At 46.0% G+C, this 12,429-nt stretch overlaps 1 protein-coding gene across 10 annotated transcripts in view; it reads right to left on the bottom strand.

Annotated features, from left to right (window-relative positions):
* SGCD (sarcoglycan delta) overlaps positions 1–12,429 on the bottom strand; it is a 359,895-nt gene that overhangs the window by 149,898 nt on the left and 197,568 nt on the right. The window contains exon 1 of one of the 10 annotated variants that reach the window (XM_062587007.1): positions 5,499–5,582. The exons of the other annotated variants lie outside the window; for them this stretch is intronic. The gene's annotated coding sequence lies outside the window, so the exon portion shown is untranslated. Of the gene's footprint in view, positions 1–5,498; positions 5,583–12,429 lie in introns of those variants that run through there. 10 annotated transcript variants of the gene reach the window in all.

The following is a 12,429-nucleotide window of genomic DNA, read 5'->3' as shown; positions in this document are numbered from 1 at the left end:
CCCTGGCAAGGACAGCGCCGCAGTCCTGGTCCACGGGCAGGGCGCTTCGCGCCTGGGACGCGCGACCGGAGCGCCGCTCCATCGAGCCGCCGCGGGTTAAGCTCACGGGGACGGATGAGCGGGTTTTTCCCCGGAACATTTCTGCAGCCCCGTGCGGGCTGGACCCCGGAGCGGCTGCTGGAGGCGTGAGCGCAGCCGGCCCCCGGCAGGGCTCCCCCGCCTCAGAGCCCGCCCGCAGGAACGGCGCAGCGGACAGACGGACAGACGGACCTCGCTCTGCTTCCAAACAGAAGCAGCCTTTGGGGGCTGCAGGTGTGGTGTGGGTAGGGGAAAGCAACAGATTTGGGGAAGGCAGCATCTACTTCCATGGATTTTACACCAAATTGATTTCCATAATTTTATGCAGAAATCACGAGCACTGAGCCAGTCTGGCACTTACGGGAGCAAAAGAGCCACTTGCCCACAATTAGTAGTTCACGTAATGCGGACATAGCCGTGCCCGAGGCTGGCACAACAAGCCCGTGCTGGCCCTTGTGCAGAAGCCCAGGTAGCCGCCTCGCCACACGCCAGGGAGCATGCAAGACACACCACCAAAAACCGAGGAGCATCCACCCGCAGCTGGCTGGGAGCCCGGTGACAAGAGGTGGCCTGCGGCTCGGACCCACGCCTCCCCCAGCGGCCTGCCCTGGGTGGCAGCACCATGGGCGCCTCTTCTCTTTGTCCCTTTGTTTTTTGAAAAAGACACCTTTTATTTTGGGCTGAAATTAGGAAAAAGAAAAAAAAAGCTGCAGAGGTGCTCTCTGTCATACACCTGAGGCAATGTTTTTGCTGGTTCGAAAGACTTTGCTGGTTCATACTCTAATTTCTCTGACTTTAAAGTGTGTACTATCTGCCAGGCCCAAAAGAACTGATATTACTGGAGCATAACAGAGGACAAAACTGGCATGAAGAGCAAACACAGTTTTGAGCCATCTACCAACACTTGCTGCCCTTCCACTCCCCATAAAACTCTCCAAAGCTTGACACCTCCAGGCCTGTTAATTCACTGGCTTCATGCCCCAGAAGTGATTTATGGAACCGCACATGGGTCAGACCTCAACACGAGCCTCCATAAAAGGTTCCGGCCCAGAAAAACGCTTTCTGACCTGCAACTTGGCCAGCAAGGCCTGAGCACTGGGGACTGGATAGAAGGATGAACTACTTGCTGGGGTAGTTAAATCTTACATCCCTCTTCTATGTCTAAGCCATGAACTGATTCTTCTGTTTGGATGTTTGTGCCTGTGCATTCCCTCCCCCCAGAGGGAGTGTCCCCAGAACTGAAATCTTCACTCTCTGCATGTCCACATCCTTCCGTCAGCACTCGCCATTCCTCCCTGCAGGGAACAGCTCTTCCACGAGCTGGGAAGACCATCGATGCTCAGTGCTTCTTTCCCAAATGTCGTAAACATGGACATGACATTTGGGAAAGAAGACAGTGCTGTTTTTTTTTCCTCTAATGGAATGTTTTCTTCTTTTCCCAATAGCTTCCATCATATATAGAGTCTTCATGGATATCTACCCTGATTCCAGGAAGTGTAAAAGCATCACCAAACTTTTTATCTGCACAGTCCAACAGCCTATGTTCTGCCTAGTCCACTAGGAAATACCTCTTTTTCTATATCCACTGCTGAAATATCGTGAGGAAACTGGAATTGGTCAGCACAACCAACTGGGGAGACCTTGGGGATTCCTCTCCTGAGAGAGCATCTCTAATCCAGATTCCTCAACACTCCAGGCTGCCCCCTAACTCCAGCATCTTGAGATCTTATGTAATTCCCTGAGAAGCTACAGATGATCGCATTTCAACAATAAACTTTCTTGATGATAAGGACATTGCAAAAGCCTTAGTTTATAAACCAGTATGTTCAAGTAGACAGACTGAACAAAGAGCTCAGCACAGGACTTCTGCTCTGCCCAGTTGCTGTTCTGTATTCAAGAAGTGCTTATGGCAAAAACTCTAAACATTATAGAGTTTGCTAGAACAAAATGAAGCAACAGGCAGTTCCATCTCTGAATAGTATCTCCTAAAACAAAAGTGGTATTTTATTTTAAGATACTGTAAGAGCCTGTGGGCAACGTGATGTTACTATTGCTTCTCTTCTTTGGAGAAGAGAAACATGTTTGTTTTCTTATAGCATTTCTAAGTGTTTCTTCTAACTTTTAGGTGGCCTTCTTAATAAAGTTACGTTGTCTTGATATTTTTCTTTGCCAGAATTGAGGAGGAAATCAAAAGGAAAGTTAAGGAGGAAGAAAATGTTTCTGCAGTGGGTTCTCTTAAGCATCAAACTAGTCTGCAAAGAATTTCTTTCACAAAATGCCCCAAAATTTGTTGCAATATATTCACACCGCATACAAATACCATACTGAATTTGCTGCATTTACGCACAGGTTTCTTTGCACTACTCAGATGATGTGAAAGCAATCATAAGCCTATGTCCATTTGTGCCAAGTTTATAAATGCTCTCTCCCACTGGAGTGTCTCAAAGCAAGATGAGCAAATATGAGAGACTAAAATAGCCAGCAGCAGGTGTGACTAGAGGAGGTTGTGGTAACAGCAAGAGGTATACAATCAACAGAGTTTGAATCAGAAAGCAAGCTATGGGAGGTAATGCTTTTCAGACTTCTGCCCCCAAACTGCACTCTGCTGCCCCACAATACCGAAAGAAGAGACTATGGCTTGTGTGAATGTGCAGAAGAGGATCATTACATGGATTTGTGTGGCTGTAATCCAACAGGCATGGCAACAATCGGGAACTAGGGGCTTGAGCATGTGCCAGCAGCCAGAGTACAGTCTCTGCAGTCATCCTGGATCTACGCTAGCACGAGTTAAAACCCATTCTGCTGCATCTCCCTCTCCATCTTCCTTATATGTGCACACACTGTGCTTATCCACTTTGTCAGCTGCACAGCCATGGTTTCCAGCTCATTCTCGGGCAGGACCAGGAGGAGGCATATGCATATTACAGTGTTTTTACAGCACAAGATCATAAGAATCTCCAATTTCACTTTATATACATACCATGCTCTGACCACGTATGTACATGCATCCACGCACACTTCAGTCCTCTTGGTTACAAACAAAAGCCTGAATGAGAGACCTGGCTGGAGCTGTTGAAATAACATCCCTGGCAGCAGGAGGCCCCGGAGCAGCTGTCAGAGTTAGCAGAAAACATCCTCACCTAGAGCAAATCCAGCCAGAGCACTGCAAAGGGACTCCCCTGCCACGCGCACACTGAGGCTCAGAAGCCCCTCCAGTCCTGCCCGGCTCGTCCGTCAGGGCCAGCACGCCACACGGCCCTGTGTGCACCGCACAAGCTGGGCAGTCAGGACTTGCAGCAACCCATGCTGACTTCCAGCTCGGTGAGAAACCTGTGCTGCTCATGTCATTCCAGGAGCTCAGGCAGGTCAACTTCTGGAGCCAGGTGCTCCAGCTGAGTCTTGGCTGCTGCTAAGCCAGATATATTCCAGGCTGCTCGGACAGACATATTCCAGGCTGCTTGTCCCTTTGCGTTTTCAGCGTTGATGATCAGACTTGAGAGCTGAGATGGTGCATGTTCTGAGGCAGGAACATGAAGCTGACTCTTCAGCCTCTCCCCACCCCCTCCAGAAAAGCATATAACTAGCAGTGAAAACCATAAAAGGTTGACTCGATATCTAAATTAATGATTGTTGAAATAAACAATACAGCTACAAGTCCGTAGGGTCAGATGGCAGCCTGATTCGGAGCAGTCCAGATCATTCAAAGTCCTTCATTTAACAGAGTGTTTTCACCATGGCTACAATTTCCACAAAAATAACTGAGGTTATGAAGCCTCTTCATTTTTGCCATACACTTCTCTCTTCCACAGCTCATCTCTGTCCTTCCTCTTATTTCCTTTGCCCCCATCATCCCCCAAGACACTCCAATACATCCCCTTGTCTGGGGAGGATGCTCTTCAGGCATCTCAAACCCACAAAGTCCTGACATGGTCCCGTTTCAGCTCCCTAGCGCTATTTCCAGTAAAGATCCAATTCATTGAATCCCACTGTGTCCAGCTAGAGCTTCCTCACTGCCTGATCTTGACAGCGTCCCCCAGAGCTGCCTATACACACGTTTCACCAGCAGTACCAGGAGAAGCTCTGGCCCCGTCCCATAGTGGAGCCAATCAATTTTGGTGGCCAACCTGAGCTTGTCACAGAATGCTATGGGTCCAAAGCACCAAAACGAATGACCATTTGAGTCCTGTATATGCATCTTGCCAGATACAGGAAAAGCAAACTGCTGGGTCTAACTCCTGTGAATTCAGCCAGAAACATTTAGCACTGTCCCACTGTACAATTTAACATCCTTAATTCATTCCTTGCTTTAAAAAAACAAACAACTTTTTTATCCCAGAGAACTTGGATAAAAAAGCATTTTCAACACATCAAACAACACTGCTGTGAAAATCTGAGAAAGAGACATTGGCAGAGGCAGGGAACTTTCTGAAGCTACAAGAGGCAGGTTCCTCCCGACATCTGCACCAGCCTTGACAAACACGCTGTACCCGAACTCCCGAACACCAGCCTGCCATATAAGGTGTTGATAGCTCTGCAAAGGCAAGACAAGCCTTAACGCTGCAGCGGAAAGGATGAGAGAGTACTGCCTAAATCTGGCAGGCTCCTGAAGGGAGAAGAGCTTTTTATCATAAATGTTTCTTAAGCTATATGGGGAAAGAAAAGCAAATCAGAAGAGAAGTTACAGATAGAACAGCCACTAAATTAATGTTCTTCCTTCTAATCTACTCTGCATGATTTCTGACAGTGCTGTCTGCTGCAGTTTGCCAGTGTTTTATACAATACAGAAAAAAATATGCAGAGAAATCACAAGGCAATGATTATTATTGAACTACTGCCTCTCTGAACAACATAGCCATACCAGGTGGCAGAGATAGTTAATAACAGTCAAATAACCCCCAAACAAATACATTTTCAACCTATTACGGAATTACAGTGATACTGATATATATATACACACACACACATATGTGTATATACACACATACATACATATATATATAATGTGTATATGTGTGTGAGTATATGTATATATATATGTACATATACATACACACACACACACACTGACTACATAGTTTTTTTCACAAAAACTTGCAAGTGCCACACCGTGCAGAGCAAACCCTCCTGTGGCTCCGGGCTGCATTCACACTTACTTCCCAAAACGACAAAGTTGGGCGCACGCAGCCAGGGCCGCGGTGCACGAGCTGCTTTGCCCGCAGGTTTCCCATCGAACAGAAGTTCATCGGAAACCAGCACTCAGCCTCAGACAAGTCCAGTCCTCCGGCAAACACGCCACAGCCACGTACCCTCAACCTCCCTTCTCCGAACAGCTGTCTGAGAGCAAGGAGCCTCTTCTGCCCCAGCACAAAAGAACAGAAAAGCAAACGGGCTGCACCGAGAAAGAACCAGCCCGCTCCTACCTCCCTTGGGGCGGCGAGATGAAAACCCGGCGGCGGCGCGACGGGCCGCAGGCAGCGGGGACGGCGCGGGGCTGCCTGCAGAGCGGCACCAGGCCTCGCCTGTGTTCACGAGCTGCCCCTGTCAGATTTTCCAGCAGCAGAAAGGCAGCCAAGTCCCTGCCCATGCCTCAAGAATTTCCTGAACAGCATTCCCGTTCTTTTTCTAACTGCTTTGAAACCACGCTGTCTGTACTTCAATAAGGCTTTGTCAGGCCAAGTTACAGCTACTGGTCTGGCTCCAGATCGCAATTGAAAGCACATGTGTTCTGCATTAAAAGCCCCCTTCTCTATGCACGTCCGTCCACGTACACCCCCCTCTGCGCTGAGCCCCTGAGCCTGCATGTCTTGCATTTGCAGCCATGTCTGTAAAAAATACACATATATATTTCTTTTGGGGAAGAGGAAAAGGAGGTAGGAGGGATCCTATCCCCCCGCACGCCACCTGAGCTCTGCTTCTTAGTGCCCTGCTGGTGCCCGCGATCCCGGGTGCCTGGGCTAACAGCCAGCCCTGCCCTACCCCAACAGGCAAGGAAACGCAGGAATTAAAATTTCAGTTCACCGCCACTCTCCTCTTACCTGTGCCTCTGTCTTTTCTAAAAATCGCGAGGAAAAGAAAGCATATTTTTAGCATCTCTAGACTCAGTTCAGCACATCAGAACTGTATCCTAATCTTGACACATACTCCTATATCTGCTTATACTAAAAATAATACAACTATTTTTGAGTACTTTCCTCCCTCTCTGCTTCCAGCTGTCCTAACCTTTAAAAATATTTTAAGCACCGTGCATCTCCCTTTAGAGAAAATTAACATTGCTTTTGTGTCAGCTTAAGGAAAAGAAAAAGAAGATATAACGCTATATACCTTTAATCAGAATGGGTCCCAGTTCTTAGTATCTGTAATCATTTCCAGAAAACAGCAGAGGTCAAGGCAAGGAACCTGCGCTCTGTGGCTGGAGGTGCCCTGCTCGTGACACGTGCCTGCGAAGCAGAGCTAGAGTAGATGTGCAAACACACATGGATGTCCCCCTTATTGCACCACAGCCAAGTCCCACCAAAGATGAAGCACAGCAGCAGAGTTGTCAAGGTAACAATATAGAAAAGAGAAAGTTTAAAGAGAGAGAGTTGCATTTTTCCCTCTTAAGGTTCTTTTTCAAAACCGTGCGCTCCACTTGTATCAGGTTATTCTGTGCTGTGATTTACCAAGGCGCCGAGTCCAGATGAAGTGTTTACAAGAGACAAGTGCAGCTGGGAACTGAAAATAATTAAGAGCCTTACGTATGGCCTGGTCCAGAGCACATCGAAGGCCTTTCACCAGCTTTAGATTAGGTCCATAGTGAGGACTACTCACTAGTGGGAAGGAGAGAGTCAAATCCGCCTTTCACACCCCAGTGGTGAGATCTTCCGAAACCCGCATGTGGCTGGCCCCCAGCGTTAATCCATCCTGTTTTGAGAACTGCTACGGAAACGCTCAGGGGCTTCCAGCAGCGCCCCATTCCAATACCAAAATGCTCATTTCTAACTCCTGCAAGCAGCTCTCCATCAGCCAGCATCAGCAAGGCACCCTGACAACATCCACAGGGCAGACCTGAGCAATCTAGACTAGCACCTTACCTTCACTGACTTCAGCAGGAATATATGCAGAATAAGATGCTATTTTACAGAAGACAACGGGAAAGCTCCTGATTGTCCTGTCTCAGTTTGCTAAACTATAAGACAAGTGAAAGGCATGCATGCAAGCCGCATAAATGTGACCACCGGTGACAGCATTTCGGTGCTGTTTGCACAGCTTGTGAAGATTCAGTTTGTGCCAGAACAGGAACCAGAGGCTCTCGGATCCCAAATCAGGAGAGCTATCAATGCACCCGAAAGCAGGTCTCCTAAACTGGCTCCAACGACACTGATAATATCCTTTGGGTTGGCTGAATGTAATGACTGAAATCAACAGCGCCTCAAACCTTTGAAGTCTCTTAGCATAAATAAAATGAAATAGAAAAATATGAACTGCAGATTCACATAATTAGATCTTCAGCCATAGAGAGACGATCAGGCATCTGCAAAGGCATTTGCAACATTATAGTCACCCTTGCCTTCTGTTTTAAATTTCCCACAGGTCTTTATTCAGCAAGTGACAGGCACTAACTTCAACGGATCGATGTGTGTTTCAAGTTAAGCACATCCGTCAGTGCTTTGTGGGTCCATGATTTTTTTATGGCAGCCCGGCTCTGGCAGGACTAATAGTCAGACCATTTACATTGTGGAAGTATGGTGCTTTGAAGTTATTCACAGTTCTTTACACAAAATGGTAAATCAGTGGATTTCAAATTTTTCTGAGTATTTGGACTCTTAAACATTTGCCAGAAGTGGTGCATGGCCCTTTAATAATTTCACAGTGAGAGATTTCTATGTACCCTACACAAATCTCTCTTTTTCTGTCATTTTTTCACAGCTCCCTTGGGAATAGTCCACAGGCCTCCCATACATCTGTAGACCACAGGCTGGAAGCTATTGCTGGAGATAACTTAATCCCTTATTAAAAATGTAAATGATCTCTTCGATGTGCCATGCTTTCTAGCTTCAGAATTTGTCTCTGAGTTAGCAGCATGCTGGCAGGTAGAGCCATAGCGAGGTGACAGCATTAAGACTGCATTTCTTCCGCTGGCATAATTAGTAGGTCAAGTCTATAAATATTTACATTAAATCTGTCAGGCATCACACCAACCTCACTGATTGCTTAAGGGTATCTTACTGTAAACTGCATTAATGTCTAACTATTTTGTCATCAAGTAACATAGAAAATGCTCCTTCGAGCTAAGTCATTTTCACTAAGTTGTTTTTATCTCTTTCTCATTTGGGTACAGGGTTTAAAGATGCTTTAAGCATCAGAACTGCGGCTCGGCGGCCGTTCTTTTTTCTGTTATTGAGCTATCACTTGTACTGCTGCCAATGCTACCAAAACTATATGAACCTTGCAAATGTAAAACTTAAGCTGATGTCAACATAACTATCTGCATAACTGCTACTATTTCTCAGTATTGGCAGGGTTGTGAGGATTAAAAAAAGTTTTTTTTTTTTTTTTTTTTTTAACTAAAGCTCTTTGGCAAGATAAAAACACTCACTCCCCCCAAGCTCCAGCATCTGTGTAGCTAGAGATTACAACGCGTAAGGACTGCCACTTTGGGCAGGAAATCCACCTGGCTGGATAAGGGAGGCTTCACACCGGGAAACCCTCGAGACCTATAGCTCCAGCAGCAACATCTCCATGTTTTGTTCAAAACGCCGCGTGCTGTTGCTCTCGCCACCCCCTGGTGCCCCCCGGGTTTTCCTCGGCAGTGGGAGCTGTTTGGAGGCTATTCCTCCCGCAGGACACCAGCCGGGGTCCTCCTGCGCTGCCCCGGCGCCTCCAGAAATCGGAGATCCCAACCTCCTTACTTAGCCACTCAGCACTGGTGACTGCAGTATTAAAAAGACTGAAGCCAGGTCTATAGGCTGACAGGGAACGGACCCAGCACCAGCAGCTCCTAACAGCGGCAAAAAGGATTCGGAAGCAGGACATTTCCTTCTGCTCTACCATTTATACTTAACCTGATTTTTGCCTCCCATCATCTTTTAGAAATAGTTGAAAATGATTGTTTAGTATTTATTATTGACTTAGCAATATACATAATTAATTCTGTTTAACTGATAATATCTATTTGCATACAAAAGAAAACTCACGGGAATTTCATGCTGTGCAGGTTTCCAGGGGCTTGCTGAAACATTCTTGAAATCTTCCTAAGAAAATCAGAGTAAAGCAAATACACAGAAAGTATCTGCATGTAAGTCCAGGTGTGTGTGCACCTGGAGTAGAGAATTAAGCCAAAATAAATTTTTTAATATCTGAACGGGATAATTAAGCAATCTCTTGCTTTAGCTTTTCCTCTAAATGATGTTTTTATTCCATTAAATCTTTTAAAATAGGACAAGAGAGTCAATATAAATGTTCAAACGTTTTTAAACTCTAAATTGAAAGGAATCATCTGCCTAATTATTATTTGTTGCTGTTTTTTAAAGCAGTTGCAGCCCTGGACTCTTGTGACAGATCTCTTGCATATGCATGTGTAAAGACAGAAGCTGAGATTTTTAAGAGTTCTGTTTCCTAAATGCAGAGTAAAGATAGCTAATGGACTAGCAAGAGAGCTATTTTGAGTCAGGAACAGTAAGCAGGGGAAAGGAGGCTGAAGGACTCTCTGAGCCCTAAACGTGTGTTCGAACAGGATGGAGAGGACTGCAATTAGAAAGGGAGGGGAGGAAGAGGCTCTCCAAATTTGTTCAGCCAATGGCAATACTTAAATATGAGAGGAATGGATCTCAGCACGCCCAGCAGGAGGAAAGAAGTTTCATCAGAGGAAGAAAATCCACCTTTCTGTGTGCCCGTACAGCTATAAGGGCTCTCTTACAACTGGTGCTCAGAGACCAACGCACTGCGTGTGAACAGTGAACTGGAAGCAACCAGACCTTCAGAGTCTGCGTCATCACCTACTGCTCTAGTTTCTTCAGATGAGATAAATATCGCAACATTTTAGTAAGAGACTATAAATCTAGGACTGGTTATGAGATGTAAGGTCTTCTAATTCCTTGAAACTAAACACGAAGAGAAGGACAAGGCCATAGAGCTAACGCCTTTGCAGCTGTGCTCTAGCAGACAGGGCATTCAAGGACGCACTGAATTTCTGGCAAATGAGAAATTCTGGTGACAGCAGAGATGACCCTGAAGCGGAGTCTCTGCTTTATACAACTTGTACATTGAGCTATTTAGAACTGGAAGCTAATTTTTGCCCCTTCCACTCATGCGGAGTTAGCAAACAGCAGTATCACAGCTAAAAGGGGACCAGGAGAAACAAAATAGCAGCAGCAACCACAGTCCCAGTTCCATGAGCATTTTGCAGGTGGCCTGGAGAGCGCCAAGTTGTGCAGCAGGCAGGATCTCCCGCACAAGGTTGACTTCACCACAGAGGTGTGGGCGAAAGGTTCAAGGAGTTGGAGGACTGAGGTTGAACTGCCTCTCCAGGTCTCTCTGCACAGCCCTCGCTCAGTGCCTGGAGTTTAGAGAAGATCCCTCTGAGTCTCTGCTGCTGCTGTGAGACAAGGATCACAAACAGCCATCAAGGAAAGCAGTGATCTTCCCTTCCACATGCTCAGAGGAGTTTGAGAAAAGGCGGAGGGAGGACAGAAACTCAGTTCAAGTATCTAACTCACCACAGTAACAGCCGGCTAATGCTCAGTGTCAGGCTAACGCACAGGTCAATCCGAAACACCTGTATCGAAAGCAACCTATTCCTGACGGCTATTTTGCCTGCAGGGTCCAAGATGTACAGACTCCCTGAGCTCATCTGCAGATTGCCAGACTGCAGCTCATCTAAGTCAAAAACTCGGTGCTCTGCTCCCATTTCCACAGAAGCCGCCGGAGCATTTACCTGGTTAAAGAGCCCCAGCCGGGGCCACGAGCAACCCTCCCCGCCAGCCACTGCTTTAGTAATTACTCTGATGACTTCAGCCATTTGCAGACTCTTCTCAGAAATAATTTAAGGCCAGCAGAGCTTGTTAATAGGTAAAATGGAAACTGTTTCTTTTCATTTCTCTGGCAACATTACTGCAATTATCCTGAATCATTCTCAAACTACGTGGGCTGTAATTTCAAGGCAATATTACTATTACAGAGCCCTGCTCTTCCAGCCAGCATGTGTCATTCTCCTCATCCAAAAGTTATTTATCAATAATCAGAGAGGTCTTCATTTACAAACGACAGAGGCTCTTCACCTGCAGCATGACAAGGAAACAGTGTCAGCGTCACCACACAAAGGCACACAACTTCCCTGGGCTCTCCCTTTTCTGCAGGATTGGTGTAACAAACACAGGAAAAAAAAGAAAGAAACCCTGGGAAGATTAATTCTATACAGATGCAAGAGCAAGTATTCAGTTGACCAGATGAATAATTATTCTTCTATTAAAATCCTAATGGTATTCAAATTTATTATTCTTATCTGAGCAGCCTCAACCTTGGTTCATTCGGAAATGAGGTTCTAGGCACAGAGCTGCTCTATAAGCTTCAGTTAGATATATGCCCCAAAGAAAACAAATCTTCACCTTAGTCTGCAGTAATCCTCCGGAGGGGAGGCTCAGTTTCCCTGCCAGGTCTTTTGTGATGTTTTTTTTTTTTTTTTTTGAGTATGGATATGTCACGCTGCCCATATTTAATGCAGAAAGCAGTCGCTGGTCAAGTGGAGCTGTTTAGCAGTCTGTGCATATCACAGGCTTTTCCTTTCCACTCCCTATTTTGATTCTATCAAGAAAGCAGCATCACTTGTTCTTTCACTCATACTTTTATTACATCAGAGAGCTTCATACCACCTGATGCACCCAAATTTGGCTCTATAGAATAATTTTTGAAGGCAGCATATCTGTATTCTTACACAGCAATTAGCAAGACTCTTGCAGGATGCTAGCAAGGCAGACTGCCAGTCCACAAGCAGCCCTGGACATCGCCATCTGTTTTAATGAGCTGTGGCATGTCATTCTGGACACCAAGAAATTCATACGATAGCACGAGCCTCCTGACACAAGCAGCAGTGACCTTGATGCAAAACATCTGATCCAAAGGGGTCTGCTTCATGTCCTCTTCCCATAACCTTGGCCACTTGCCACCAGGCTCAAACCTGAGGTACAGGCTTCTCCAGAACTCAAAGCAAGGAGACAGCAGTCTTAGCAAATGAATTATGATCTATGTTTGGCCAAATTTTGCAAATTCTTTTTCTCTGCTTATATCCTGCAAGAGGCGATAAGATACTTTGTGCTCATAAAGCAGCTCAAGACAGTACACAGATAGTTGGAGATGTAATAGAGTGAAGAATTACTA

Source organism: Rhea pennata, chromosome 14, assembly GCF_028389875.1.
Source record: "Rhea pennata isolate bPtePen1 chromosome 14, bPtePen1.pri, whole genome shotgun sequence".
In the NCBI taxonomy this organism is placed as follows: domain Eukaryota; kingdom Metazoa; phylum Chordata; class Aves; order Rheiformes; family Rheidae; genus Rhea; species Rhea pennata.
The sequence above is the reverse complement of the archived record's forward strand: the minus strand, read 5'-3'. Positions and strand labels throughout refer to the sequence as shown.